Source organism: Rhamphochromis sp. 'chilingali' (assembly GCF_963969265.1).
Source record: "Rhamphochromis sp. 'chilingali' genome assembly, chromosome: 18".
NCBI lineage: Eukaryota > Metazoa > Chordata > Actinopteri > Cichliformes > Cichlidae > Rhamphochromis > Rhamphochromis sp. 'chilingali'.
In genome coordinates, this window is record NC_137945.1 from 4,991,048 (window position 1) to 5,004,255 (window position 13,208).

General features: G+C 41.9%; 1 protein-coding gene across 5 annotated transcripts in view; it reads right to left on the reverse strand.

Annotated features, from left to right (window-relative positions):
* Positions 1-774, reverse strand: part of LOC308386423 (uncharacterized protein) — a 99,606-nt gene extending 98,832 nt beyond the window's left edge. For all 5 annotated transcript variants that reach the window (XM_080865936.1, XM_080865933.1, XM_080865930.1 and 2 more), the window contains exon 1: positions 423-774. The gene's annotated coding sequence lies outside the window, so the exon portion shown is untranslated. The remainder of the gene's footprint in view (positions 1-422) is intronic.
* Positions 775-13,208: the final 12,434 nt, after the last annotated feature.

Sequence of the window (13,208 nt, forward strand, 5' to 3'; positions counted from 1 at the left end):
CGTTGTGAGGCCCCATGATCGTATATGACACATCCTGAGTACATCCTGTTCATCCACAGCAGCTGACTAAAGACTAAATAATATTTTTTATGTTCTTGACATATCTGTTAATTCAGTCGAAGCTGGTCTCTATTTTGAAATCAGGTGTCCGCGCATCCTGCCGTAATACTTAGAATACAAAGGAAACACAAAGCATGGTGGAGGCTGACTTGACTTTAATTCCCAAACTGGAGGCTGGGTTGACACCAGTAGCATGTTGAGCTAATGATTAGTTGGTGTTTTTCTCCAAACACTCTCTCACTCTTCTCTCAACGTGTTCACAATAAACTGTGAACAGACACCGAGGAGAGCAGCAGAAGACCTCATTCAGGAGCTAAACTCAACATGAACTGAACTCACAGTAAAGTTAGCTCGGTGCTTACCTTTAGATGAGCCCACAAACCGAGAGAAACTCCGTGATGAAGCTGCAACTCTTTCCAAACACAGGAAACAGATCAGGGAGCAGAGACCCACGTGGTTCACGCTGATCTCAGCTACGATCCAGGAGACAAGGGTGGGCAGATCGATGCAGATATCGATCCAAACGGTGGTTTAGTTTGTTTTATCATCCAAATTCACTATTTTACTCACTTTGGATCAAGGGCGTAGATTTGGGATGGACGGAAGGGACATGTCCCCACCAATAATTTGATCTCTTCGAGTAAAGAAAAACAAAACCGATAGAAATTAAAAAAAAAACAAACAAAAAAAAACGATCTGTCAGCGTCTCATTCACCCAGCGGTGCAGAAAGAGTTAAATTACGTTCTCTACTGCAGTCCTACGTCATGTGACAAATATGGCCAATGTGATTGGCTGAGCCTTTCAGGGAGGTCTGTTTAGTTTTAGCAGCGGCAAGCCTGCGCTGTGAGGAGGAGAGGAGGATGGCAGCAAAAAGATCCTGGATATAAGAAAGTATTTTTTTAATGATGGGTAGATGAGGCCTCATGAAGCGTTTTAGCACAAACTGTATCCATGCTGTGTCGACACAGTTTTGCTGTTTTGCTCCATACTGGCACCTGCTGGACCTTAAATATCATTGCAGGCAACTGACTTGAGACTCACAACAGACACTGATTCAATGACCTAGTCATACTTATATACACTGTATACACTGTAAGGTATTGTACTTTCCATGGAATCATTTTACATCTATATTACAAATATTGTAGACATCTTTAAAACATATTATGAATGACATTAAGTGAAAATTAAAATGAAAGTATTGTGAATGTAATATTACCCATTTGACTCAGAGTTTATTATAAATTTGTATTCAGAAAATTAGGTTTATCCAATGTATTTGCATTCAGTCTATTGCGTTTTTTGTTTTGTTTTTTACACCATTTCCCCAGCTTTGGAAAACTCACAGGAACAGATGAAGCTGGGGTACACAAAAGCTGTAAAGCCAGGTGGATAAGGTTCTGATAATATGTCTTCCTATTCCCTCAGTACGTTACACTCAATCTCCACAATACTAAGGGGTTGGCAGTCCTTTATAATAAAATCCAGTACTGCCTGGTCCAGAACAGTCTTCCTAGATGAAAATAATAAAACACATATTAATTAAAACAAATGATGATAAAGATGTTCAGTGTCTATATAGGCCCACCAGTGTTCATCCTCGGTGTGTTTGTCTCCTCATTTTCATGTTTGGCTCTGTAATGCCTAAACACTGAGGAGGTGCTTTTGTTTGTGTAAGAAAGCTCCGCAGAACAGATGCGACATTTAACCTGCATAAAATGAAATAAATAATTTACACTTCAAGTCACATTGCTGTTTTTCCTATTATGGAAAATAGGACACCTACACCAGGAGATGCCGGACTAGAGCAGCGCAGATACTGAAGGACCCGTCCCATCCTGGCAACAAACTGTTCCAACTTCTGCAATCTGGTAGAAGGTTCCACATCTTCCGGGCAAGGACAGAGAGACTCAAGAGGAGCTTCTATCCCCAAGCCATCCGTGCCCTAAACACACACACCCGCCCTCTCACATCATCTATAATTGACTGAGACAGGACTCTCGTCCAAACACTCTAAACCAAGGCACAATGTACATTTCAATTCCTTTAATTTTAAATATGTTTATATTGTCTATCCTGTAAAATAGTCAGATGTCTATTCATATTAATGTACAGAATTCACCTGCTTGCTGCTACTACTGCACATTCACCCAGTGTATATACTATATGTATATACTATATGTATATAGTATATACAATTTTTGCACATGTCGAGGAGCGTGTCAGGCTACATTTCACTGTATGTTATACTTGTATAACTATGCATGTGACAAATAAAGAACCTTGAAGAACCTTGAAGAATGATAGATTACACTGAAACAAAGACAGACAAACTATTACCTTATTTGCAGTTAAAAGATCAAAATGATCCCACACAGCAGAAACATTTCTTTTTCTTTCGGGCTCCATTTTGTTATGGAGAGAGATGTGTATTATTATTATTTTTTTAATCTTTGCGAGAGTAATTTTGTGTTTTTTTGGTAGCGACTCATTCCGTTGGCAGATGCAGATGCGGTACCTTTTAAACACAGATTGGGTCGTTGGCAATGAACGATACAGCAGCTGTGTCGATCACGTGACTTTTTCTTAAAGCGACGCACGCATCGATACAGGCATCGCTAGGTGAGCTTGATACATGCGTCGGTGTGTCAGTGTTGCTGGACCCAGAAACGGCCCTAACCAATCTGGCGCCCTAGGCAAGATTTTAGGTGGCGCCCCCCTACATCAGCAGTGTAGTGTAATGTTGTAACAAATAATATTTCTATTAAATAAGCTTTACTTTGCATTTTAATTAACGTGGGATTATTTTTTGTATTTAGAAATAATAGTACCAACTTTTTATTTTTCAACATTTGTGGCACTGGCGCCACGCCAGTGCCACAAATGATGGACGGCGCCCTTAGCATTTGCCTATACAGCCTATGCCACGGGCCGGCCCTGGCTGGACCCATCACTAGTATTTTTCAAAGAAACCTGTAATTCATTTAAAGTTAAGTTCACTCATAAAATCTGTCCATCATAATAACATTACAGGCTATGCAAGGCAATACATGCCAACCCTCCCGATTTCTCGGACAATCCCGAATTTCAGTGCCTCTCTTATTACTCTTTCTGGATTGCAAAATAAACTTTTAAAAAAAATTTCAGGCGAGAATGTAGCTGTGCAAACTTCAAATATCTGAACCGGGGAGAACAGCAAACTCCCGGCACATCGTTTTAGGCTTTGTCTCACATCAGTCTAAAATTGTATGTAGCCATGAATAACGTGTTGCCATGTCCACCAGGAGAGACTGGACAGTATAGATGTAAAACAAATATGCCAGCAGTTTATCTCAGTTAATGAGAGAAGAAGGCATGTGTTTGGCTGCTTCACATAGTGGACATTCTATCTTATCTTATCTTATTGAGTTGTTGTGTGGGACACCAGTAGTGCATGTCTGTTGCTGCGACAGTAGTTCATGTTTAGAGTAAAACATCCCAGCTCACTGACTTGATAGTGTCACGTCCGGTGTGGCAGACATGTGGAATATATTAGGACCCAAAATGCGGCAGCTCAGGTGCAGGTGAGTATTTATTAAACCAAAAGGAAATACAAACAACAATGGCACTGGGAACATAAAACTAGAAGCTAAACTGGGTAAAACTAACAAAACAAACCAGAAACCAAGATGCAGGGAGGTCCAGGGAAATACATACGGCGAGACGCAGGGAGACCGAGGGGAAACAACACAGCTTGTCGACAGTACGACGCAAAACTGACTCAGAGAAACACAGGGTTTAAATACACTGGGAAGTAACAAGGGGAATGAGACACAGAAGGAGAGCACAGCTGGGGGAAATAAGAACTGACGAGACAAGGAAGCGTAAACTGAACACATTCACATAAGACACGGACCTTCAAAGTAAAACAGGAAGTATGACACAGAGACGCGAACTTGACACGGTGGAGACAGAAACTAAGAAACACAGAGACATAACCAGTAAGGCAGAGGACTCGATGAACCAAAAGACACAGAGGGAAACTCAAACATGCTGACACAGACTTACACAGAACAGAGGGGACACAGAGAGACATGAAGGGCAAGGGATCAAAACTAGAAACCATAGAATAAATCACCTCCACAGGACAAGACTCAGCAGTCCATCTGCATCTTAAGGATAAAGGACACTCTTTCGAGGATGCCAATGTTCACATTTTGGACAGAGAGGACAGATGGTTTGAAAGAGGAGTGAAAGAAGCCATCTATGTCCACTGTGAGCAACCATCTTTGAACAGAGGCGGGGGTTTACGACACCAACTCTCTGCCATCTATAATCCAGTTTTGAGATCCCTTCCCAGACGCCTTAACGCCCACTCACATCCTGGGCCATCTGATCTCAGGAATTCACATGATAAGGTGGGGCCAGGTTTCACAATGAACACACCCGAAACTCTGGCTGATTGGGACCCACACCCAGTTTCACACCTTGGCTCAGGCGATTAGAGGATCATCAGGGGGTCCTTTTGTCCCTCTGTGGGGGGTTACTCCCACTAGGTTTATATCTGGGACTCTCCACCATTTGACCTCAGAACTGAAGAAGCTTCACGGATGAGAGGTGAAACGTCTTCAAGCAACTTAAAGAAGTCCAGACGCTTTTCTTTGCAAGCTCCTTTGACTACGATGACCTGGATGACTGAGAACCTTCACAGACATAGAATAAATCACACACACAAGTACAATAATACAAAAATCACAAAGAACTAAAAACACTGGGTCAAGAGACCCAGGACCCTGACAGATAGGGGCAAGAGTGCCTAAAATGTTGCATAATTTTGCTAAGAGATCTGTTACTTTGTGGTAATCTTAGATGAGTAGTTTTATGGACAAAAACCAGCAGGTCATTCAGAGATGTTGGTGTCCTATAACTGAAGTAATGTTGTTAAGTCCTTAAAGTCATATTCTTTTATTGTCATGACTGTATTTTTAAATGGTTTAAAAACACGTAGAATAGCATATGTAGGCAAGTATATTTCTCCTTTTTTTTAAAATCAAAATCCGTCCCCACCAATGCCAAAACCAAATCTACGCCCTTGCTTTGGATGAAAAAATAGCTCCGTTTATATATATATATATATATATATATATATATATATATATATATATATATATATATTAGGGGTGCAACGATATTCGTATCGATATTGAACCGTTCGATACAGTGCTTTCGGTTCGTTACGCATATGTATCGAACAATACAACATTTGTAATTTATTTTATCAACTTTCCTTCTGACGATGCTGTCTGTGTGGAGCGCTCAGTGAATCTGCGTTCGACTACTCCGCCTAGGCTGCACTGTCGAGCGCAGATCCACTGAGTGCTCCACACAGACAGCATAGTCAGAAGGAAGAGCGCAGGGCACCTCCCCCACCCTCATTCAGATCTGGCGTTTGGAATTATTTTGGTTTTCATGTGACGTATGACCCTGAAGGTAAGCGAGTCATGGACTAAAGTAAAACAGTATGTTGGATGTGCCATGCAATGCTCAATTACATGGGTGGGAACTAGTGTGTTAGCGCAGTTAGCTCGTTAACGTGTTGGCCGTCTAGCCCCATGCACGGGGCGATCGGCGGTAGCTCGTTAACGGAGATTTGCCGTGTTGTGGCGTTAAGGTCATTTCAACGAGATTAACCTGAAAGCACTAGTGGGAACACAACGAATATGACTGCACATTTACGCCGACATCATCCTAGTGCAAAGACAAAAACAACAAGCATGCTACTAACTTTAGCCAAGTCATTTAGACAGCTGTTAGCACATGATTCTCCTTATGCTGCTGAGAATATAGCCCAGAAGAAGCGGATAGTATAGCTTTTATTTTGGAAAGAGACATTTCTCTGTAATAAACTCTCTTTTCCAAAGATGCATGATTCCTCAATCAGATACAGGGCTTGCAATATCGCTAGCCTGACGTCCTGGGGCTAGCGATTTTTTCAGTCGGGCTACCAAAATCTATCTCTTCCCTGCCCGTCGGGCTATTGTAGGAAGGAAAAATATATGTCAATGCTTTTGCATTCTTTCAGAAATGTAGCTGGGTAATTATGTCATTGGCATCGGTGAGCCACTGTCAATATGTGACATATTGAAATCGCGTTTGAATTTGCGCTTGTTTTTTTGCTTTCACTTTGCAATCGTGCGAACTGTGTATAGAGAGCGACAGCACTGATCTGTGAGTGATGATAATTTGTGCACCAATTCCTCTGACATCGTCTTATTAATCGTTAGCTTACTATGCAAACATGACAAGTGAAATCTCCCGCAGCTTAAACATGTGAGAGGTTGATCGCGCAGAGAATCGCTGAGCTTATGTGAGTGAGTGTGTAAAAGCAGCAGGATTTATATTTGACTACGATGACCTGGATGACTGAGAACCTTCACAGACAGATATATATTTCAGTTCTGCTGAGCCAAATAAGACAGGTCAGGGTGAAAAAGTGACAGCCAAAGAAAAGCTTACCACAAAACGGCTGCAATATGACGAGCTAAATAACCAGGGCTGCACATAAGTGGTCCGCAGGTGCGCATTCGCTGTCAAAATAAAAAACACGCACAAGGGTTAGGGTTAAATTTAAAAACTGTACTTTTGAGTTAAAATATATATTTATAATTTTAATAAATGACAAATTAAAAAGGCATGAACATTTTTTTTGTATCGAAAAAATATCGAACCGTGACACCAAAGTATCGAACCGAACCGAACCGTGAATTTTGTGTATCGTTGCACCCCTACATTTTATATACAGTGGAGCAAATACCAAGAACACAAATCCCTGTGAGCTCTCTAGACTCCCATGTCATGTCTTCACCCAAACATTCGTGCTCTCTGCTCTCGTCTTCCCGAACTCCCTGTGTGTGCTTTCCTTTTTCGTCCACGCTCCTCCTACAGGGAAACACTAACTCCCACGGGCATACATGACCAGCATGACACTACACTTAGACACACACTAACTTGGAGTGTAACTCAACGATCCAGCGTCGAGGAGCTCTAAGCTACACTCCTATGTTACTCCCCTGACAAGTCAGATCAGCTGCAGGTGTGTAAGGTCCTTAGTTGTGGCCAAAAAACAAAACAAAAGCAAAAACAAAGAAACCCTGGTGTATTGGCTCCATTTTTTGATAAATAATTGTATATATTTACACAATGTGTGCATAAGTTTTCAAAATACACAATTTATATTTGCATGGCTGTAGGTGGCTGTAGGTTTGCATGTGAGTGGCTGTAGTTCAGGTGGTAGAGCAGGTCATCTACTGATCGGAAGGTTGGTGGTTCGATTCCTGGCTTTCCCCAGTCTGCATGCCAAATATCCTTGGGCAAGATATTAACCCCAAATTGCTCTCCGATGCATCCATCGGAGTATGAATGTGTGTGAATGTTACTTAGAAAGCAACTAGAACAATGTGCTTGTGCGAATGGGTGAATGCACAAGTTGTGTAAAGCGCTTTGAGTGCTCAGAAGAGTAGAAAAGCACTATATAAGAACCAGTCCATTTACCATTTCAAATTATAAAATAATCAATTTAACATGTCTGTGGTTTTTACAGTAAAAAAATACTACTAGGGTAGTCTTTTGTATGATTTCAGGAATCTTGTGTTAATACAGTGTGTCAATGAAAAAACAAATAAATTCAGACACGTGAGGTTGAGCTACAAACAATGATACAAAGCAAGGCAGGAAAAAACAACCTTTCTGATCTTCTAAATTGGTACACTCCTGTAAGATCACTGAGGTCTGTGGATGCTCTCAGCTGTCCCGAGGTCCAGGTTAAAGACAGAGGAGACCGGGCCTTTGCTGTGACTGCTCTTAAATTGTGGAACAAACTGTCACACGAAGACCTCTCCAACATTGGACACTTTCAAAACCCGTCTAAAAAATCCACTTATATTCCTTGGCTTTTAAATCAGGATGAGTTTGTACTACTTTTATCTTACTTCTTACTCAAATCTTCTAATTTTATGATTCTTTCATGTCTTCTTATGTTTTATCTCTTTTATCTCTTTTTATGATCTTAAATGTCCATCACCTTGGTCAACAGTTGCTGTTTTCCATGTGCTATATAAATAAATTTGACTTGACTAGACTTGACTATATATTCAGGAGTGTTGCAATGCTATGGAGGAACTGCAGTATTTGCAGGAGTTAATCATGCCAGCTAACATTAAATTTCTGATTCAAACTTTTGCATGCCAAATATCCTTGGGCAAGATACTAACCCCATGTTTGCCTACTGGTGGTGGTCAGAGGGCCCGGTGGCGCCTGTGTCCGGCAGCCTCGCCTCTGTCAGTGCGCCCCAGGGCAGCTGTGGCTACAATGTAGCTTTCCATCGCCAGTGTGTGAATGTGTGTGTGAATGGGTGAATGACTGAATGTAGTGTAAAGCGCTTTGGGGTCCTATGGACTAGAAAAGCGCTATACAAATGCAGGCCATTTACCATTTAAACTGAGAGAAAAATAGAGAACAAAGGCAAATGAGATTCTCAAGAAGACTGGCCAAAGAGCATGTTTCCTAGATATTGTTTTAGAAAGAAAGTTTCGGATAACAAATGGAGTTTAAGCTGTGCAAAATGTTTATTCTGTAAACTGAATGGAGGAAAACCCAGCCAACAACAGATGGCAGACCTGCCAGAGGAAAGAGTGGTTCCAGATCTGCAACCTTTCAGAAACGTTGGTCTAGATTATTTTGGTCCACTTGTTGTGAAAAGAGGGCGCAGTATTGTAAGATGGTATGTAGTAGCGTTCACTTGCATAACAAGCAGAGCCGTGCACCTCGAAGGGGATTACTTTTTAGATACTGACTCATGCTTTATTGCACCATCAGAAAAGCTATCACAGGACACAAATGACCTCCAAGCATTAACACCGAACCACTTCCTCGTCATGAAGTGAAAACCAGCTCTTAAGGGCCCCTGAATGATTTTCTCCATCTGGAAAGAACAGGCCTGTTGCAACCTGTAATATGTCCTTTTTCTTGGCATCCTTGCAAATGTCTATTTTTCTTGTTCCTCCTCCTCATCTAGCTCTAACCTGCTTGAAAACCTCAGTGTCTTCATCATAATGCATCCATCCTATTTCTATTTTTCTATTTCTCTTCAGAGCATTTCTTTTATGGGTTGTTTGGAAATGTTCTTTTTGCCGTGTGCTACTGCCATCCTCTTCAGATAATTTTCTTTTGGACAGTTTGGATTTCAGCCATTCAAAAAGCGCTGACTTGCGGCTGCTGCCCCTCCGTCTGTAAAATCCAAATACTGCTAGACAATCACCGTATGATGGCAAATAAGTCTTCAGCTCCTCATCTGTCATTAGACTTATGACACTGGCATCAATCTAAAGATGGAAAAATAATTTAATTTATTAAAACAACCAGCCTTGAAAATACAATCCTATTTTTAACTTAAGAACAATGAGGAAAAGTTGCATTTCAACCAGTATCTTGTTGGAATTAAGTACCTTCTCATTCTCCAAGGTCTGTATAAATTCCTCAGAGACTTCTCTTTGTTTCAAGAATTCAGTCAAGTCTCCCATGCTGTAAGGAAGGATGTAAATTAAAATTACCTATTATAAAGCCACCATGTTATCATCAAAGTATCTGTGCCTACCTACATTATGAGCTCTGACTATGGTGGGGAAGTGGGAATGGCATTTTTAAGTGTCCATTTGCACTGTAACTACAATCAGCATCACAATACAGTCAATCCCACCTTTTCCCATTTGCCTGGTTACATTTTTATTGGTTTTGTTCCTTATTTATATAGTTTTCAGTCATATTCCCTGTTTTGGGTGATTTGTGGTTTTGTTTTATATAGTGCTGTACACTTATTACGTATGCTTTCAGCAAAACGTCTGTTTCATCAGACGTAACAGGTGTCATTAGCGTGTAACAGAAACCTTATAGGTACCTTTGGTTAACCTTCACATTGCATTCTATTCAACTTTGTATGTAACAATCGCTGTCACACTGTTTTGTATACCTTTTATCCAGTTATCATTTGTAGGAAGGTATTCAAAGCTGAAGAGCCTGGCGCCATTTGTTGTTATACAGTAGCTCACGACACAATCTAGTTTTGAGTGCGCACCCGTTTGATTTATTAACTCAAAAATTTGAGAAAAGTAACTCAAAATTTCGAGTTAGCGCTGCCAATCAGTAATCTACGTGAATGACGTCATTTCCTTGTTACCCGGAAGCTGAAGCCCTCAGCTACAAATGCTACAGCTAAGCTACCGGTATTACATCCAGTCGTGAATGCACAGATTGCTGAGTGTTTTCAGCCTGGCTTCACAAATGATAAAATCCCTGTGTTATTAGCTGAATCACATGGTGTTACTATCAGCAAACGTACTCGCGAAAGCACCAATTTGTTGGGATCCATTTTTGAGTGCGCGTTCCTCTGCGCCATATGCTTCCGGGTAACAAGGAAGCGACCTCATTCACGTAGATTTTTGATTGGCAGAGCTAACTCGAAATTTTGAGAAAAGTAACTTGAAATTTTGAGAAAAGTAACTCGAAATTTTGAGTTATGGATACTATTTTTTTGGTTTTTATTTAGTGGCGGAAACCGGCTTCCATATATATATATACGTATGTGTAGCCGTTATATGAGGGATTAACTATGTGACTTACTGAAAGTTTGTCTGCTTTAGTTTTTTTTCATTGTCAGTCGATCAATCAATCAATTCGACATGTGCAGGTTGCCCTGCAGTGAAATGAGACCCCCCCCCCCCATCACATAGGGATACAGGTTGGAGATCGGTAGCGTTACAGAAAAAACACTGAAATATACACTACAATGGGAGGGTATAAGAGGAAAAACAGAGACCTCTACTCATGCTGGGCTCCTGGGAGGACAGCATGAGAACAGGAAACAAAAAAATCCTCTGCACAGAAAAGCACATAAATGTCCACAGCACAACATTATGGAACACGTGACAAGCCACAGGGTTGGGTAGGGGGTGAGGAGTAATCCGAAGCAAACACAGCAGCCATCCTGCCCAGTGCTACCATTCCAGCGCGGGCTCACCGCTGGCCGTGTTCCCCAGGAGGGAACAAGCATTGAAGGCATTTGGAAAGGGAGGGGGGATGAGTGTGTGCTTATCAGTGTATATGTATGTGTGTGCATGTCCAGAGTTCAGCTAAGATAGTGTCCTTCACCCTGCTAGGCTAAGTAAACAGTCTACCAGACAACCCAGGTGGCCTTGCATGGAATGGGAAGAACAGTCTAAACACAGTCCATTATCAGAGTGTTGTTGTTCAGCTCCAGCCTTGAGTTTAGAAACAGACTGTGAGAGAGTGTTCCAGGGAAAAGTAAAAACACCAGACAAGAAAAGGACATAAGAAGCTAAGCAGGGAAGATAAGGGAGAGGAGAGGAGAAAAAGTGCGACCGCCTTCACCGAGAGCCAAACGAGTTTTGTGTATGTGTTGGGTGTGTATGTGCATTACCTTTTATGTTTTATTGTCTAACACTAAATAAAAAGATTAGGAAAAAAAGGTTTTGAATATTTTATTTTTCTTACATTTCAGGTCAGATTTTTAATACAGTGGGGCAAAAAAGTATTTAGTCAGCCACCGATTGTGCAAGTTCCCCCACCTAAAATGATGACAGAGGTCAGTAATTTGCACCAGAGGTACACTTCAACTGTGAGAGACAGAATGTGAAAAAAGTATTTTGGCCCATTCCTCCATGCAGATCTTCTCGAGAGCAGTGATGTTTTGGGGCTGTCGCCGAGCAACACGGACTTTCAACTCCCGCCACAGATTTTCTATGGGGTTGAGGTCTGGAGACTGGCTAGGCCACTCCAGGACTTTCAAATGCTTCTTACGGAGCCACTCCTTTGTTGCCCGGGCGGTGTGTTTTGGATCATTGTCATGTTGGAAGACCCAGCCTCGTTTCATCTTCAAAGTTCTCACTGATGGAAGGAGGTTTTGGCTCAAAATCTCACGATACACGGCCCCATTCATTCTGTCCTTAACACGGATCAGTCGTCCTGTCCCCTTGGCAGAAAAACAGCCCCATAGCATGATGTTTCCACCCCCATGCTTCACAGTAGGTATGGTGTTCTTGGGATGCAACTCAGTATTCTTCTTCCTCCAAACACGACGAGTTGAGTTTATACCAAAAAGTTCTACTTTGGTTTCATCTGACCACATGACATTCTCCCAATCCTCTGCTGTATCATCCATGTGCTCTCTGGCAAACTTCAGACGGGCCTGGACATGCACTGGCTTCAGCAGCGGAACACGTCTGGCACTGCGGGATTTGATTCCCTGCCGTTGTAGTGTGTTACTGATGGTGACCTTTGTTACTTTGGTCCCAGCTCTCTGCAGGTCATTCACCAGGTCCCCCCGTGTGGTTCTGGGATCTTTGCTCACCGTTCTCATGATCATTTTGACCCCACGGGATGAGATCTTGCGTGGAGCCCCAGATCGAGGGAGATTATCAGTGGTCTTGTATGTCTTCCATTTTCTGATGATTGCTCCCACAGTTGATTTTTTCACACCAAGCTGCTTGCCTATTGTAGATTCACTCTTCCCAGTCTGGTGCAGGTCTACAATACTTTTCCTGGTGTCCTTCGAAAGCTCTTTGTTCTTGGCCATGGCGGAGTTTGGAGTCTGACTGTTTGAGGCTGTGGACAGGTGTCTTTTATACAGATGATGAGTTCAAACAGGTGCCATTCATACAGGTAACGAGTGGGGGACAGAAAAGCTTCTTACAGAAGACGTTACAGGTCTGTGAGAGCCAGAGATTTTCCTTGTTTGAGGTGACCAAATACTTATTTTCCACCCTAATTTACGAATAAATTCTTTACAAATCCTACCATGTGGATTCATGGATTTTTTTTTCACATTCTGTCTCTCACAGTTGAAGTGTACCTCTGGTGCAAATTACTGACCGCTGTCATCATTTTAAGTGGGGGAACTTGCACAATCGGTGGCTGACTAAATACTTTTTTTGCCCTACTGTAAGTTGCAGGAACCCTGTTCAGTAGTGATGTGACGTTCTGTATCGAGGCTTCGAAGCTTGTGTCGAGTAATGGAGGGGGCGTTTCCGCGATGCGCATATCGAGGCTTGCTTCATTTATGGGAGGAGCTGAAAATGATGACGTCCGAAGCCTCGCT